Raw genomic sequence first — 16,005 nt, 5'->3', positions numbered from 1 at the left:
CGAATGCTCCTCTGTGGTGCTCTGTGATAAGACCAAAATGTCTTTTTGAAGCAGCTTAATAACTTAAAAACAAAAACGCTACCAAAAGTATAATTTTTCATTACATTTTCTTCTTGCAAAATTGTTTTATTTTTTAATTCATCGTTTATTCTGTTGCATACTCTTTACTTTTATCAATTTGTTATTTAAATCACTTTCAATGTTTCCAGGTTTAAATTTAAAAAGTTATTTTCTTGTTATAGGTGATTTTTCTCAAAGAAAAAGAAAAAAAATATTTCTTTGCCTGATCTCATCCTATAAATTTTCTGCATATATGATACTTCTTTTGTGTGTGAGGGTATGTTTCTCTATTATTATTGTTATTATTATAATAATTTTGTGTGTGTACTTACGCAACAAAAATACGTTATATAAGCAATTGCTGTTTCCACGGGAAAAGATGTTTGTTTCTCGAATATGTCTGAGCAAGTTTTTAAAACCAGAAGATAACATAAATCCTATGTATAGGTGTCAATTTTTTTTTTTTTTAATTTCATTTATATTGCTGTTTAACAAAAATATTCAACATACATATATAATATGTCCGTAAAACGAAGAAAACAGTAAAAATATGTCTGTAAAACGAAGAAAACAGTAAAATCTTGTCAATAAGCACCATTTTTGTATATACAATATAAAATATAAACTTTTCTTATTACCATGATCTTTTTAAAATGAAGAATTAAACAGACAGGAGCTCAAAGAAGATGATACGTTATCGTTAATTTTTTCATAGAGCCCCTATATATACTGTCAATAGAATATCCGTATTATATTAATAACTCTAATGGGCATAAAACTGCTGCGCTGATCAGTAAATCAAATAAAGATAAAAAGCTAAAAAAAATAGAATCAAATAACTTCAGAGTTATTCAAGCACAAAAGAATCTCAAACTTTAAAAATGTATTTTTTGATTTAGTTTATGATTTTTTTGAGGCAGTTTAAGTATGTTACTTAAATTTGCTTTTAGATAACATTTTTTATTTCTATTTGTTTCAAACTTTTTGTTATGGTTTTCAGGTGAGAGATTATTGTTGAATCGATACATAAAAAATTAAATGCTGATAGATATTTATTTCAAAAATATCCATCATTTTCACATCGTTCGTTATAGGTTTTTTTGAAGTTATGATGGTTGAGTACTTGCCCATGATATATTTGTCTAACTGATGAGGTAATGAATTAATTAGTTTGAGACTTTGTTTATTAATATACTAACGAACTCGATACATCATACCAATTATATTGGTGATCTTAGATTGAATATATGTTATTTTAGGAAGCCAGTATAAATTCTAATCAACAAAAGTTCCTAAGAATCTTATACTGGCTCGTTTTTTAACTAATTTGTTATTTAAGATATGGTTAGGCAACTTAAAAGAAAGGTTTTCTTCTTGGGTTTTTATATGGAATAATCTGTAGTTTGTTTTCTCTGAGTTAAGCGAGAGTTTATTCGCCCTAAACCGATTATTTTCTTTATTTAGTTTAGTATTCATGTCTGCATATAATTTCTTAATATAATTGTTAGTAAGAAATAGATTTGTATCATCAGCAAACATGAATGAATTCAGTTTTAAAGATGCATTGCAAAAATCATTTATATAAATTAAAAACAAGAGTGAAACATTTTTAATTATAAGTTTTATTAGTTATACTATAGTGCTTTAGTTTATCTAATAGGATGAAGTGATTAACTGTATCAAATGCTTTTGATAAAATAAAAAGTCCTAAGTTAAATTAATTTTGTTTAAAACCATTATTATTTGATCAATTAATTCAATGATTGCATGTTCAGTTGAGAGATTTTTTTGAAACCCAAACTGGTTTAGATATAATAAATTGTTTTTAGTGAAGTGAATATAGATTCTATAACAAATTACAAAATTACAAATCCATCATAGGTAATTTAAAGTATGGCTGGACTAGCTAGATATGGTTCAGAGATTTTTTACGTTGGTTTTTTTGTAATCCTTATTCTACTGCACTGGTAAATTAATTACTTTGACAACCATTGGTATGTAAGTGTGCTTATGTATGTAAGTGGATTTATATATGTATGTTTGCCTACGCCTGTATGTATATTTATTCATTTTTTCCCGCCCTACGTTATTTTTTACTTTCGACGTCGTAGTGGTTTCGTTTACTGTTTTCGACATCGCTGCTATTCAAACTCTGATTTTTTGATTGGTTAGCAACATTCAATCTAGGAATCTACACGGCGTTTAACTTTGTATGGTTTTGTTGTTTTTATAATTTTATATATACTTCTATATCTTATCGTCTTGAGTTTACTTATCCAATAAAGACTAATTTCAGCAAGTTGTTGCGTTTATAATAAAGTTTTATTCACCAGCATTTATTAAATTGGTGGTGCAGTTGAGTATTTTGTTGTTTTCTATTAGAATATAATAATTTAATATTGTAATTTATATTTTATTTTATTATTTTTATTAAAGTTTTCCTTTACATTTTGCTCTATATACTTATCTTGTTATACTTATATATATATATATATATATATATATATATATATATATATATATATATATATATATATATATATATATATATATATATATATATATATATATATATATATATATATATATATATATATATATATATATATATATATATATATAGTGATTATTAAGGTACTCCCAGAAGTCCTAACGGTCTTATCAATGAGCACCGCGAAAAAGCATTTGACTAGGAAGTTCACACCTTCTTTCTTACCAATTTCACTTGTTGGGCTTCTTGGTTTTGAGCTAGAACTCTGACCACTGCGCCATGGCAAGATTATATATATATATATATATATATATATATATATATATATATATATATATATATATATATATATATATATATATATATATATATATATATATATATATATATTAGGGATATGACTTTTTAATTTTTTTTCAAATAAAATGTTTCCTGTATCATAAATCGATGAACTTTTACCTAAAATCATGAAAAAAGGCCCAAATAGCTTTCTGCAACAAAAAAAGGTCACCCCCAAAATAAAAATTTGATTTACCATTTTTATACATTCATTTTTGACCGATGTTTTAATCTTAAACTTAATTCTCAGCTTAATTCTATTTATTTCATTATTTTGTTATGAATTTATAAATATAACGCCACACGTTACCATGGCAACGAAACGGCCGTGTGCCGGCAAATACTTGGAATTGTTATGTGATGACGTCATTGTGTTACCACGGTGATATAGACGACTGTAACAGACTGTAGAAGATTATAGAACTTAGTAGAACATTCTGGAAGCTCTAAATAATTATATAAGCGAGCTGCTGTCAGAACTCAGTGTTGATAATGTGAATAGTTCTATGAAGTACTCTGCGTGTAACTGAGCTAATAAGGAACTACTGTAGCGAACTAAAGACGCTGTAAGTGTACGAAGTATAAGTAGTTGTAGCATTATCGTTAGGATACGGACTGGATTATCGAACTGTTATCAACATTGACTGGATTATCGAACTATAATTGGATTACTATACAGTTAAAGTATTTTATTAATTAAACGACTTTATTAAACGGATATTTACGCTCAGCTATCCGTAAAGTCGTAACAATATTATATGATGTCTCACAAGAAAAGTCATACCACAGTAACAAAGAACAAGAAGACTTGGACTAAAAGTTTGGTGAGATTTCAAGAGTCACACAGAAGAAGAGGAAGCGTGGCTGTAGAAGAACATTCACTCGATGAAAAATCCAGAATACCACTTCAATTGCAGATCGTAGGAAGATACCAGTTTCTCGGAGCATATGTTAAAGGAAGAAAAGAACGAATAGACCAAATTTCTAAGGAAATTACAAAATTGTGGGACAATAAACTGAATTTTCCACGTGTGTCTGATCAAGTGATAAGAGCAAAGCTTATGAAGGTGCTGAAGGTCTATGATGAATGTGTCAACCGTGGAAAATATGATGTTCTCAATGCATTATTTGACATCACGAAAGTGAATGGCCAGTGGTTATCCTCGGAAGATAAACGTCTATACCACCTACAAAAAGAAAGTAAAGGACAGGTGGGGTACTCAACAGGACAAGTGGCAAGTAAAGAAACCATTCACCCTTCCAAGAGAAGGAAAGTCCAGTCTGGAACAGCAATACCTTCCACATCACAAGTCCTGTCTACCACAGACAGTGGTACTGAATCTGAAAACTGCAAAAGTAAGAGTGAAGATGATGAAGACGACGACGGTGATAAAGACGATGATGAGGACACTCAGAAAAAAACTAGAAAGCACTACAAAAGTAAATTTGCTGTAAGTATGGTTACATCAAGTGGAGTTTCCACAAAGAAAGCTGCTAAAATATGCAATGTATTATCACAACAAGGTATTGATATTCCAACTCCAAGTCAATCAGCAATTTACAAGTCCATATTCAAAGAGGCAGGTAAATTAAAAAAAGAAATGATACAACAACTTAAAATGGAACAGTGGTCCTTACACTTTGACGGCAAACGAATAGATGATAAGGAATATCAGGTAGTTGTACTTCAGAATGAAAGAACTGACGTGAAACTTGATGCACTGCGTTTAAAAGATGGCAAAGCTATCTGTTGCTTAAAAAATTGCCGAACTTATTGATGAATACAATTTGTGGAATTCAATTAAGATGATCATTACTGATACAACAAACGTCAATACTGGGAAGAGAAATGGAGTTGTTGTGAAGTTGCAACGTATGTTTAAATTAAAGGGTGTCACAATACCACAATTTATCGGTTGTCAGCATCACGTACTAGACAGGATTCTCCGTCTGGTGATGGACGAAGAACTTGGGGGTGATACCAAATCTCCAAACATTGAATACCCATTTGTGTCTGAACTGTTGAATAAGTATGATGAACTGAAGGATAAGTTTGTGAATGGAACTGTAGAAATTCTTGATAAATCAGGGTGGAGAGACGATATGAAGTTTTTGTACCATTTAACAAGAGTGTTTAGGTTCTATGAAGAACAAAGAAACTTCCCTCTGATTCACTTTCAGAACATTCCTAATATGAGCAATGCCAGATGGAACTCAAGAGCCATTCTCGCCATTCTGGCGTTCATTCTTATGCCTGAAGCGAGAAAGAATTTGGAGAAGGTTTGCAGGTTCATTTCATATGAGTGGGCAGAACATTGGTTTAGTAGTCAAAAGTACAATGACAATGACTTCAAGAATTTATCTGATGTATTGAAGCCTTACAAAAAGGCATTGCAGTCATTCAAAAATCACTGGAAGAAAGAGCCATCCGTCATCGACATACCACGAAGTAATCAGATAGCTGAACGTGCAATCAAGGTGATGCAAGACCTGTATGCTTCCTGCAGAAAGAAAGACAAACTGCAACTTCGATTCATTCTAAGTAATAAGCGCTAGACTCTTTATGAGACGTGAGCATCATGTGACCCATGTACTAAACACAGTAGGCCTATAGACACAGACAGTTATGTATATTGTTGTACTAGACGCTTTGATACTGTTAATTTTGTAATACTTGTATAATTATATATCACATAATGTTTTTTGTTATATCACAGTACATGTTGCATAAATAAATAAAATAACAACAGGAGTATGACTCTTACAACATCTTCAGCCTTTAATATTCATTTACTGTACAAAAGTGTACCTATTGAAAATTCGATTTTTTGGTTTTGGGGTGACCTTTTTTCAAAATATGTCAAAATGAAACATCTATTCGTTCTTTTTACATAAAAGTTCATTGAATTACGTTACAGGCCTAGTAGGTTGCAAAAAAGTCATATCCCTAATATATATACATATTAGAAATAAGAATCAAACCCTTCTTTTAAAGTTCGGGTCCGGTTCGGTTATATCTAATGTTTGAGTTCGGTTCGGTTCGGTCTTAAGCGCAGTTCGGGTTCAGTTCGGTAACAACTAAAGTTCGGGTTCGGTTCGGTTTGGTATAAACCTAATTGTTTTTTTATTAGTTTTATTAGCTACATTCACAATGATAAAACACAAATAAATTAAAGTAATATTAAGTATAATAATTTAAATAACTTGCAATTCTTTAACTACAGCAACTTCAATAGTTCAAAAAACAAAACGCTGCCGTTAAAGTGCGCAAAACATAAAAACAGCAACTTTCTGAACAAAAATAAAGGTAGCTTAAGTAGCCTGATGTCAGTCTAGTAATCAAGGTTTTTGAGAAATATTAGCATTTCTAATGTTTATGGCTTTAGACGAGCCCTGCGATCACTCATCATCACACCACACACTGAAAAGACTCTTTCACTAGCAGTACTTGTAGCAGGAATAGCCAACAATATTCTGGCAATCAATGCTATTGTCGGAAGCTTATTTTTACAGCCATTGTCTTTCTAGAATTGCAATGCATCACACGCTGTCACGTGCAGTACTAAGTATTTGTCAAATTCATGTCTTGTGTCATTACTGCCAGCTTTAAACAAATTTGCCAGCAAATCATACGAGTCTGGGTCAACTACACTCTTTTTTAAAGGAGGCAGTTGATCTGAATGACTGCATTTACTAAAGCTGTCTATATCTGTACTGCCTTCGAATTACGAATACTGTCACTATCTGAACCATTGATCTTTCAGACTGACCGTAAACAAATTATTTAGGCTTCCAAAAAACCGCATTTATAAAAAAACGCAGTTTCGGTTTTAATTTAAAAAAAACCCGCGGTTAACCGTAGTTTTCGGTTTTTCTTGTAAAATAATAATCCTCTGTATGTTTATTTTGCATAATTTATTAAAAAAGTTATTTAAACAAAGTGTTCACACATTATGTTTATATTTCGAAATAAAACTTACAATTGCTTATTTTTATTGTAGAAAAATTTTAAGAAAACTAAAAATTTTAACGATTCATCAGATAGTCGTGATCTAATTTTTGTGCAGAAACTAGTGCAGCTCAAAAAAACGTGTTCGACATATGTTGAGTTGGGCTTTATAGAGATTATCGCATTGTAAATTTTTTCAAGATTTTCTATTCTTTTTCCCGTATTTCGGTACAACAAAAACTCTTGCCTAAGCCATTTGAATTGATCTTTATTGAGAAGTGAATCTTATTCATCCTTAAGAGAAACTGGTGAACTTTCCGATGTCGGACATGTTGCTTCAGCTAGTAGTGGTTCCTCATCATTAGATGTAAATCAAAAAAACCTAAACGCAAGTTTAGGCACTTTAACAACTGCATAACATTTCCGTTAATTCTTTAATTGATGCGCTTTTTTTAAATTTGAATGCAACAAAGATGCAATTTCTGTATTCTTAGCAAATAGTTTTGTGAGCATGAATTCAAGAAAAATCTCCTGTCGATAACATTACATCTCTGCTAAGGTTTTTCCAGTGCTAGTTTTGCTGGCTCTAAAGCGGCATGTAATGAAGCTAATGACTCAAAATCTAGCTAGTTGATTACATCAAGAGCATTTAATTCAATAAATGTCTGGAATAATCATTTTTTAGTTTTTAACAAAGACGCAGTCATTGAAAAAGTTTCAACGATGACAAACATCGAGATGCAGTTTGATTTTTTTACAAATTTCCTCAGTAACTTTTTTCTGAAAAATTTGTTTACGATCTGATGACATTTTTATGAAGTTCACAACTTTTCGTGCATTCATCAAAATTTCAGGGTAGTTAACATTAATCTCATTGTTTACTGATTCAAAACTAAAATTACCATCGTAAATTCCATGTTCATCATCTTCTGAATCACTGTCCGTTTCCGTGGGAACTGGTACGTTTGCATCTTCATTTTTCTTGTATAACGTGTCGCATACACCAAGATAAATTGCTTGATTAAAGCAAAATTGATCAACAATGTCCGTTACCTGCACAAGCTTTTTGTTGATTGCTGCTTGCATTGATTGCAACTTGAGTAGAACCTAGGTAGTAGGTTCTACTCAAGTTGCAATCAATGCAAGCAGCAATCAACAATAAGCTTGTGCAGGTAACGGACATTGTTGATCAATTTTGCTCTTTCCATAGAGACACCAAATGAATTCAAATGATCCCTAATATCTTATATTAAATTTTCTGCTGGACAGGAACCATAAATCCTAATGAGACCGGTTTTATAGGTTTTCTTACATTTGCTTTCATGCAGGTTAACATCAATGTACCTTCTGTCCGTGGTTTTAATTTTTTTTCTAGTGTTGGATTGGAGCTACTGCTTGATTCTCCAGATAGTAATTCCATGACGTTGCATTCTTTGCAAAATATGAATCTGCAAAGTAGGTGTGGATCTACTGGAGCATGTTACAACAGAACCGCACCTATTACAGATGTCTTTAACATCTCTTGAATTTGAAGTTTTACGCTGGGTAACAAATTTCGGGAAGATATATTTTTAAAATATATTTCATCAAATATATTATCAAAAAATTAAATAATTGATAGAAACATAATAGTGAATTATTTTTATTGCATATAAAATGCTGGTAATGATTAAAAACACATTTGTGAAACTGGATGTGCAGACTCTTAAAGTCTTATACATGACGTTTGTTCGCCCAATAATTGAATTCGCGGTTCCAGTGTGGTCCCCTCAGCTTAAAGGAGAAATAGAACTGCTCGAGAAAGTTCAACACAGGGCTACGAGACTCAATCCGACTCTGGCAAAAATGAAATACGAGGAAAGACTGGAGATTCTTGGCCTCAGCCCATTATGTGAACGCAGACTTCGTGGAGATTTGATCCAGACTTATAAGTTATTAAATAAGATTGAAAATGTGGACTTTTTAAACGGTTTCAAGCCTAATGATTTTCAATTATCTAGAGGAAACGGTGTCAGGTTTGAACGCGAAAAAACAAAGTGCAACTTAAGACACTCATTCTTTACTAACAGAATAACAAAACCATGGAATAAACTACCTAAAGAGGTAGTTAATGCAAAATCAGTAAACAGTTTTAAAGCACAATTAGACAATTGGCTTCTTTTAAATAAAATTAATACTGACACGGCTGTCTAAGTGTGTTATTAATACACACACTCGTCGTCTTCGGGCGGCTACAGCATCTACTACTACTACTACTACTACTACTACTACTACTACTACTACTACATATCTATGCGTTAATATTTTATTAAACCAAAATAAACTCTAAAAATATCCGTTTGTCTTTTTAAGGAATAAAAATCTTTTATATAAAAAATATTTGAGTATTCGAATACTTCTAATATATTTGCGTATTTTATTCAATATTCGAGCATTTCTTTGGAATACTTGAATAATTTTGAAAATGAAAAGACATGTTAAGCTTTCTAGCAAAATATAATCTATATATAAAAAAAATTAACTACTTACAAATTTTATTTTTTTATACCTTTCTATAATAAATAAACATTCAAAAGACATTATACAAAAAAACCGCCATAACCATTTTTGAAAACCAACGGTTTTTTATTTATACCGGTTTGACTAAAAACCGCGGTTTTTGGTTATCGGTTAAAACCGATTGGAAATCCCAGTATTATGTTATGTATTGTAGATTTGTGTAACGTATTATATTATGTATCATATTATGTATTGAAGGCTTATTTTATGTATAAAGTTATCATAGTTATGTTATGTTATGTATTATTTTTATGCATTTAATATATATACCCAGGAAACGTGCTTTTATTCGATTGTGGTGCGTAAAGCTGCCGCCGGCATGCCGATGCTGGTTCACTGTAAAACCTAATGCGGCTTGCCGCCGTTGCAAAAACGCTAAAGGTCTGCTAGCCCATTCCTTATTGGCTTGCCGCTGCCGTCTGAAGCGGCAAAACGCTTAGTTGTTAAAACGTTTTTAAAATGGTATACCAGCATCGGTAAGTGAACCGCGGTACGCTGTAGTTTTACCAACAAAAGCTAGAGCTTGCATACTCGATGTAGTTAAGGATATATTTGTAAAATACGCGAATTTCAAAAGCTTTAATAAAACGAAAAGTTAAACTTTTATTTTGTCAGGTTCCAAATAAAATACTTTAAATTTTTCAACAACTCCGAATATATTAGCTCCTCTTAAATTATATTGCGCTAGTAATAATTTAACTAAATTTGAAACTTTTGAATTTGTTATGTTGCACGAGATGTTGTTAAAAACGCTCGTATTTGTCTATTTGGCTCAACGCACAGTGGGCCAGAATTCACTTTTAATCGAAAAAATTAATAAATAATGAAATATATATGATAATCCTGCTGAAGGAGAAACTGACAGTAGAAGCCTAAGTTAGATAAGTGCTGTAATATATATATGGGCAATTCCACGGCGGAAAATGAAAAAGTAGTCAAATTTTATTCTCTTTTTCAAATTTTATTTTCTTTTAGCAAATGAATATTGATGTAGACACATGAAAGTTTATTTAAAATATACCTTTTGTACTAAAATTAATTTATTTAAGCCATTTTTATGCCTGTGAAAGTTACGGTTTTTCTCATTATCGCATTATAAAAAAGGTATCATTGTAAAATGTTATTTTAACCATGAATTTATTTGCATAATCGGAATTAATTTAGCGTGAATTAATTTATGCTTGAAATTCTAAGTAGTTTCACTTAAAATGTGAACTAATTTTTTTATTTAAAGATATTGAACATGAATTTTAAAAATCCCATCTGTTAACCGAATTTATTGAGTATACTGAGTATACCCAGAAAATTTCATGCAAGAATCATTAGCCAATACAAAGATATTACGTTTCAAAGTTACCATAGTATTACAATAATCAAAATTTGTAAAAAACACATTTAAAGTTTTTTTCAAGTAAAATCTTGTTTAATGTCCACCAGAAATATATGACTGATTAGTTTTATTTGACTTTAGTTTATCACTGAACCCTTTGGCTACTGATCTTAACTTTTTTCTTTGCTTTACACACTCTTTTGTTGACTTTCGCTTCATTTGGTTCACACGAGAATTGTCAAACTGAATAGATGTCATCACTGTTATATACCCAGTCAAATTGAACTCTTTTAAAACATCCAAAATACCTTTACTACCATTATTAAAATGAATAACAGCAGAGTAAGTTCCCATTTTAATTGTTTCTCTACTGACAAAAGTGCTCTTTGGAACTCTGGACCATAAAATGGCATTTAAAAACTCATTTAGATTTTGTGTCTTACCGTGGAGACATTTAGATAGCAGTTGATCGTCTTGTAAGCTTTTATAAATTGGCATTAGCAGATTTTTAATCCATACTGGAATTAAATTTGATGGAATCTGCATCGAATTTATTACCTTATCTGTCAGTTTATTTCTACCAGACAATGGTGTTTTAGTGCCACTGTATAATTTTACTAAACTTCATAATCGGGTACCCATACACTTTTGAACATGCCTAATACATTCAAGTTTTATTGGAATTACTCCTTGTTCAATGTAAGGTTTTGATTTTACAACATCTAAAAATGAGCTTGTGTCACCATCTCCAAGGTACTCTTTATAAATTAAGTTTCGATTTGAAATGGACCGATGAAATATGTCAACAGCCCCTGATGATTCTATGGATCCTGAAGACCCTTCATGTTTTATTTGACAATTGTGGTCTAACTTCCACTGCTCGTATTCTAATGTATTTTCTTTACCTATCCACATGTCTTGACTTGATTTCAACATCAACACATTTATCACCTGTTATGGCTGTAACAATGCCATGCAAAGAAGAATAACCACGTCGTTGCCATGAGCCATCAACAGAAACTTGAGTGCAACGAATATTATTTACAATTTCAGTATAAGGAGCTTCTATAGCTGCCTTTTTCATGCTACTTGTTGCAATTTTTTTATAGGCATTTTTAACTTGCAAGTCTATGTTTTGAAATGCCCCTTTAGCTAAAGAATGAATGTTCATAACTGACATGAATGTCTTCATTGAAACATATCCGCAGCCAATTTCTCAAAAAGCAACGACAGCTCGAGTGTTTACTTCCTTTAAATTGGCTCTCTGAATTATTTTTTATTTTTTTATTTCTGGAAGGTATTGAAATTTTAAGAAAACTACATTTTTCATTGCAACATTGTAGCGATAAGTTATGTGAAAGTCCTTTTCTTTTATTGGGATAATTAATAAGCTTAATGTTGCAAAAACAATCTGGGCATGAAAGAGACTGAGCAATATTTTCCAACACATGAAAATGAATAAAGACGAAATAATCTGATACATTGGAACTATCGTTTTGAATGCTGTAAGATAACTTTCTTTCGCTAGAACTAGAAGGTTGATTAACATTTGAGGTCTTACAAGATTTTATTTGGTATAACACAGTTCCATTTTCTTTGTTTTTTTCTAGAAAAGTTTTTTTTGTTCCTTACTTTATATTTTTGATTTAGGTTTTTTTTTTCTTCTGAACCCATTTTTATATACACTAAATAAAAAACTAAAGTTATTGAATCATATTAAAAATATATATCTCACATTAATTGATATATTGCAATAAAATTTACAACAACTATTTAAATTTGAATAAGTCACACAACAATATGTTTTTAAAGTTTAGCTCAACTCTTTTATTTTTTATACAACAAATGTGCTTTTAAAGTATAGCTCAACAGTTTACCAATATAAAAATGAAGCCTATCATAGCTTAAGCATAGATTTTAGGGCTTAAATTATGTTTTTTGTGTGTGTTTCTAAGGCGTTGCTAAGGTCAATAATTTTTATTAACTCTGGTAAAATACATTTTTTAAATGTCTAATTTTTTTTAGTAGTCTACCACCTTAAACATCCAGCGCTTTTTCGTTAACAAAATGAATAACGTCATTAAGTAATTCGTGTTGGTATGACAAGATTCTAACTGAAACTTTTTATATAAGGAGAATGAAAAAAAAAATTTATTTTAATGTTAATTAAATGTATTTATACTGTTGCTTCTTTATTTGTTTATGTATTCTTATTTTAGTTGACATATAAGTACATATAAATAGATAAAAATAAGAATTAAATAAATATATATATTTAGACATTAAAAGAAAAGAAGTTTTATTTGCTATTAGCGTAATATAAATAAAAATCTGTTTGAATCTTTTTTATTTTTGTTTTAGTAAAATAAACCGTTTGTAAATGCAATTATGAGTCATCCATAAAAAACGTCACCCTATATAAACTGTGATATAGCAGTTTTTTCGACACAAATATTTTAAAAGATTTAAATGTAAATACTTTGCAGCATTTTAAAAATTCAATCCAATGAAAATAAGGCAATACGTATCAATGTGAGGACTGTAAGTAAAAACTTTAACAAACCAAAGATTTTCTTATTTAAACGTCTCAAATAAGTATTAATAAAGTTTTAATACTAAAATAATTTTTTAAAGTTGGCCTTGGTCTTGCGTAAAAACTGTTTTCCATTAGATAACTTCCACAAATGTTATGAAAGTCACTCAGGAAGAGTGCCACCAGTTTTCTAAAATTTCCTTTGTTAATTATTTTTAATGCATGAGTTCAATAATTTTGCAATTCTTTTGTTACGTAACTTTAAATCTGGATAATAGATATAAAAAATTCCACGATAAAGTAAGTGATGTAACGTAAGTTAAATATTTGTATTAAAAAAAAAAAAAAATTTATTCTCCTTAGCCGGTCACCTCTGATAAAATTTTATATATTTTTTATATTGGCATAGAATTCTTAACAACTTATGAAAGTTTCTGACACAAACTGTTTTACTAATTCGTAGAAATCTGACCTAAAAGTTGAAACCATTTTTTCCATGCTTTATATAAGGTTACTTTATATATATATATATATATATATATATATATGTTTGTGTGCCACAAAATTTGAAATCAATTTTTGAAAGCTTTTTTCTCAACCAATTTTGCTCAAATTTTGCACACTTAATCATTTTCGATGACAATACAAGGAAATGGAAAAATTTGACCAAAAAAAGTTAATTAAGTTAACAAAAATTTAATTTGTATTTCCCCATACATTTTATTTATTTGATATAAATTGCGTATTACGTCACAAAAATCATTGATTTGCAAATTATTTGCAGTTTCGAAGACATAAAGCGCAGCGATTCAAAACCTATTGTTTTTTAAGTCTTAAGTTATTAAGTTAAAAAACAAAAATTTAGAACGCGCTACTTTTTCCATGCTTTATATAAGGTTACTTTCTATTTATATATGTTTGTGTGCCACAAAATTAGAAATCAATTTTTGAAAGCTTTTTTCTCAACCAATTTTGCTCAAATTTTGCACACTTAATCATTTTCGATGACAATACAAGGAAATGGAAAAATTTGACCAAAAAAAGTTAATTAAGTTAACAAAAATTTAATTTGTATTTCCCCATAAGAACACTGAATTAATAAAAAAAAAATTAAAAACGTAACAGTAATTTTTCCTTCTACAAAAGATAACAAAAAAAGAATTTCTAGGCCCAAGAGAATTCTGCTTGCATAAAGCATGGATTTGAAAAAAGAATTTTTTTTTGATTTACTAGTTTACCTTGTTTTCCTTGTAAGTTACGTAACTTAACTGGCATTTTCAGTAATACCGGTTTTTACATCCATTTAAAACAAACGTGACATCCATTTAAAACAACCATGAAATTCATTTAAAACATCGTGCCAATCAATTAAAACAATCATAATTTTCAATTAAAACATTTAACCCATGCGCAATCTCAACATTCTATAATATTCAAAAAAAGGGTTTTATTTTAATATACATTTTTATTTTTTTATTCAATTTTTGAAAATTATCAAAAAAAAATTTTTTATCTAAGATAAAATGTTTATTTTCCAATTTTTCTGACCTAAGACACGCTTTTTTGAAGCGTGTCATAGTTCAGATGACATACCTCGACAGTAATTGGAAAATAAACATTTTGTTTTAAATAAAAAAATTTTTTAAATAATTTTCAAAAATTTAATAAAAAAATAAAAATATATATTAAAATAAAACCTTTTTCTTTTTTGAATAATATAGAATGTTGAGATTGCGCATGCGTTAAATGTTTTAATTGAAAATCACGATTGTTTTAATTGATTGGCACGATGTTATAAATGAATGTCATGGTTGTTTTAAATGGATGTCATGTTTGTTTTAAATGGATGTAAACGCCGGTAAGTTCGCCCTCTTTTGGCCAGACTCAAAACTTTTCAGCTTATTTTATTCTTTAGACTAACAGATTTCATACAAAATAGCTAAAAGTTTAATTTACAGTTTAAATAGACAAATATTTGATAAAGTTGTTGCGCGCGTAACGTAAGTTAAAAATGGTATTGCCCATATATATGTATATATATATTAGGTATGCTACATGAAATTTTTTTATTAATCAAATTCTAGGTTGTTATATATCATTAGAAAGAGCTTCTATTGAATATTTAAAAAGTGAAAAAATTATTAAAATCTGCACAAAAAGTTTATGACGTTTAGATTACACAAAAAGTTATGACGTTTTAAGTACCGATTTTTAGATATATGGGTTTGTTGATAAAACTGTGATCAAAATAAAGTTTTTTTTAACTAAAATTATTATAACTTTGTCAACTCATACATATATGCCAAAAACATATATGTATGAATATATACATATATGTTTCAATAGATAGATATAAGAATAGCCTACACATTAACACTGTCCTACACCCTCAGGGCGTATCTGGTAGGCTAGAGGGGCCACCCAACCTCCACCTTCACTGTTATAATATCAATAATTTATCTTTAAAAGAGTATTTTTTTCGTAATTGCTAGTTTTTATATGCAAGTAGTTGTTTTTATTTCCTTCTAGAACAAATACGAGAGGTTGATTTTTGAGTCAGGATGTATGTGGGGTTGGGGTAAGCACCGTATTTTTGAAATCACCCTATTAATAATTTTACACTAATAGTAATATTATTACTAGTAATAATAGTATTACTATTAGTTTTACTGTTTCCATTTAAAAATCAACAAATAAATTTCAAAATGAAATTATTAAAACTCCTACAATTTAACTTTTCACTC

This window comes from Hydra vulgaris, chromosome 07 (assembly GCF_038396675.1).
Source record: "Hydra vulgaris chromosome 07, alternate assembly HydraT2T_AEP".
NCBI lineage: Eukaryota > Metazoa > Cnidaria > Hydrozoa > Anthoathecata > Hydridae > Hydra > Hydra vulgaris.
This window is presented reverse-complemented; position numbering follows the sequence as displayed.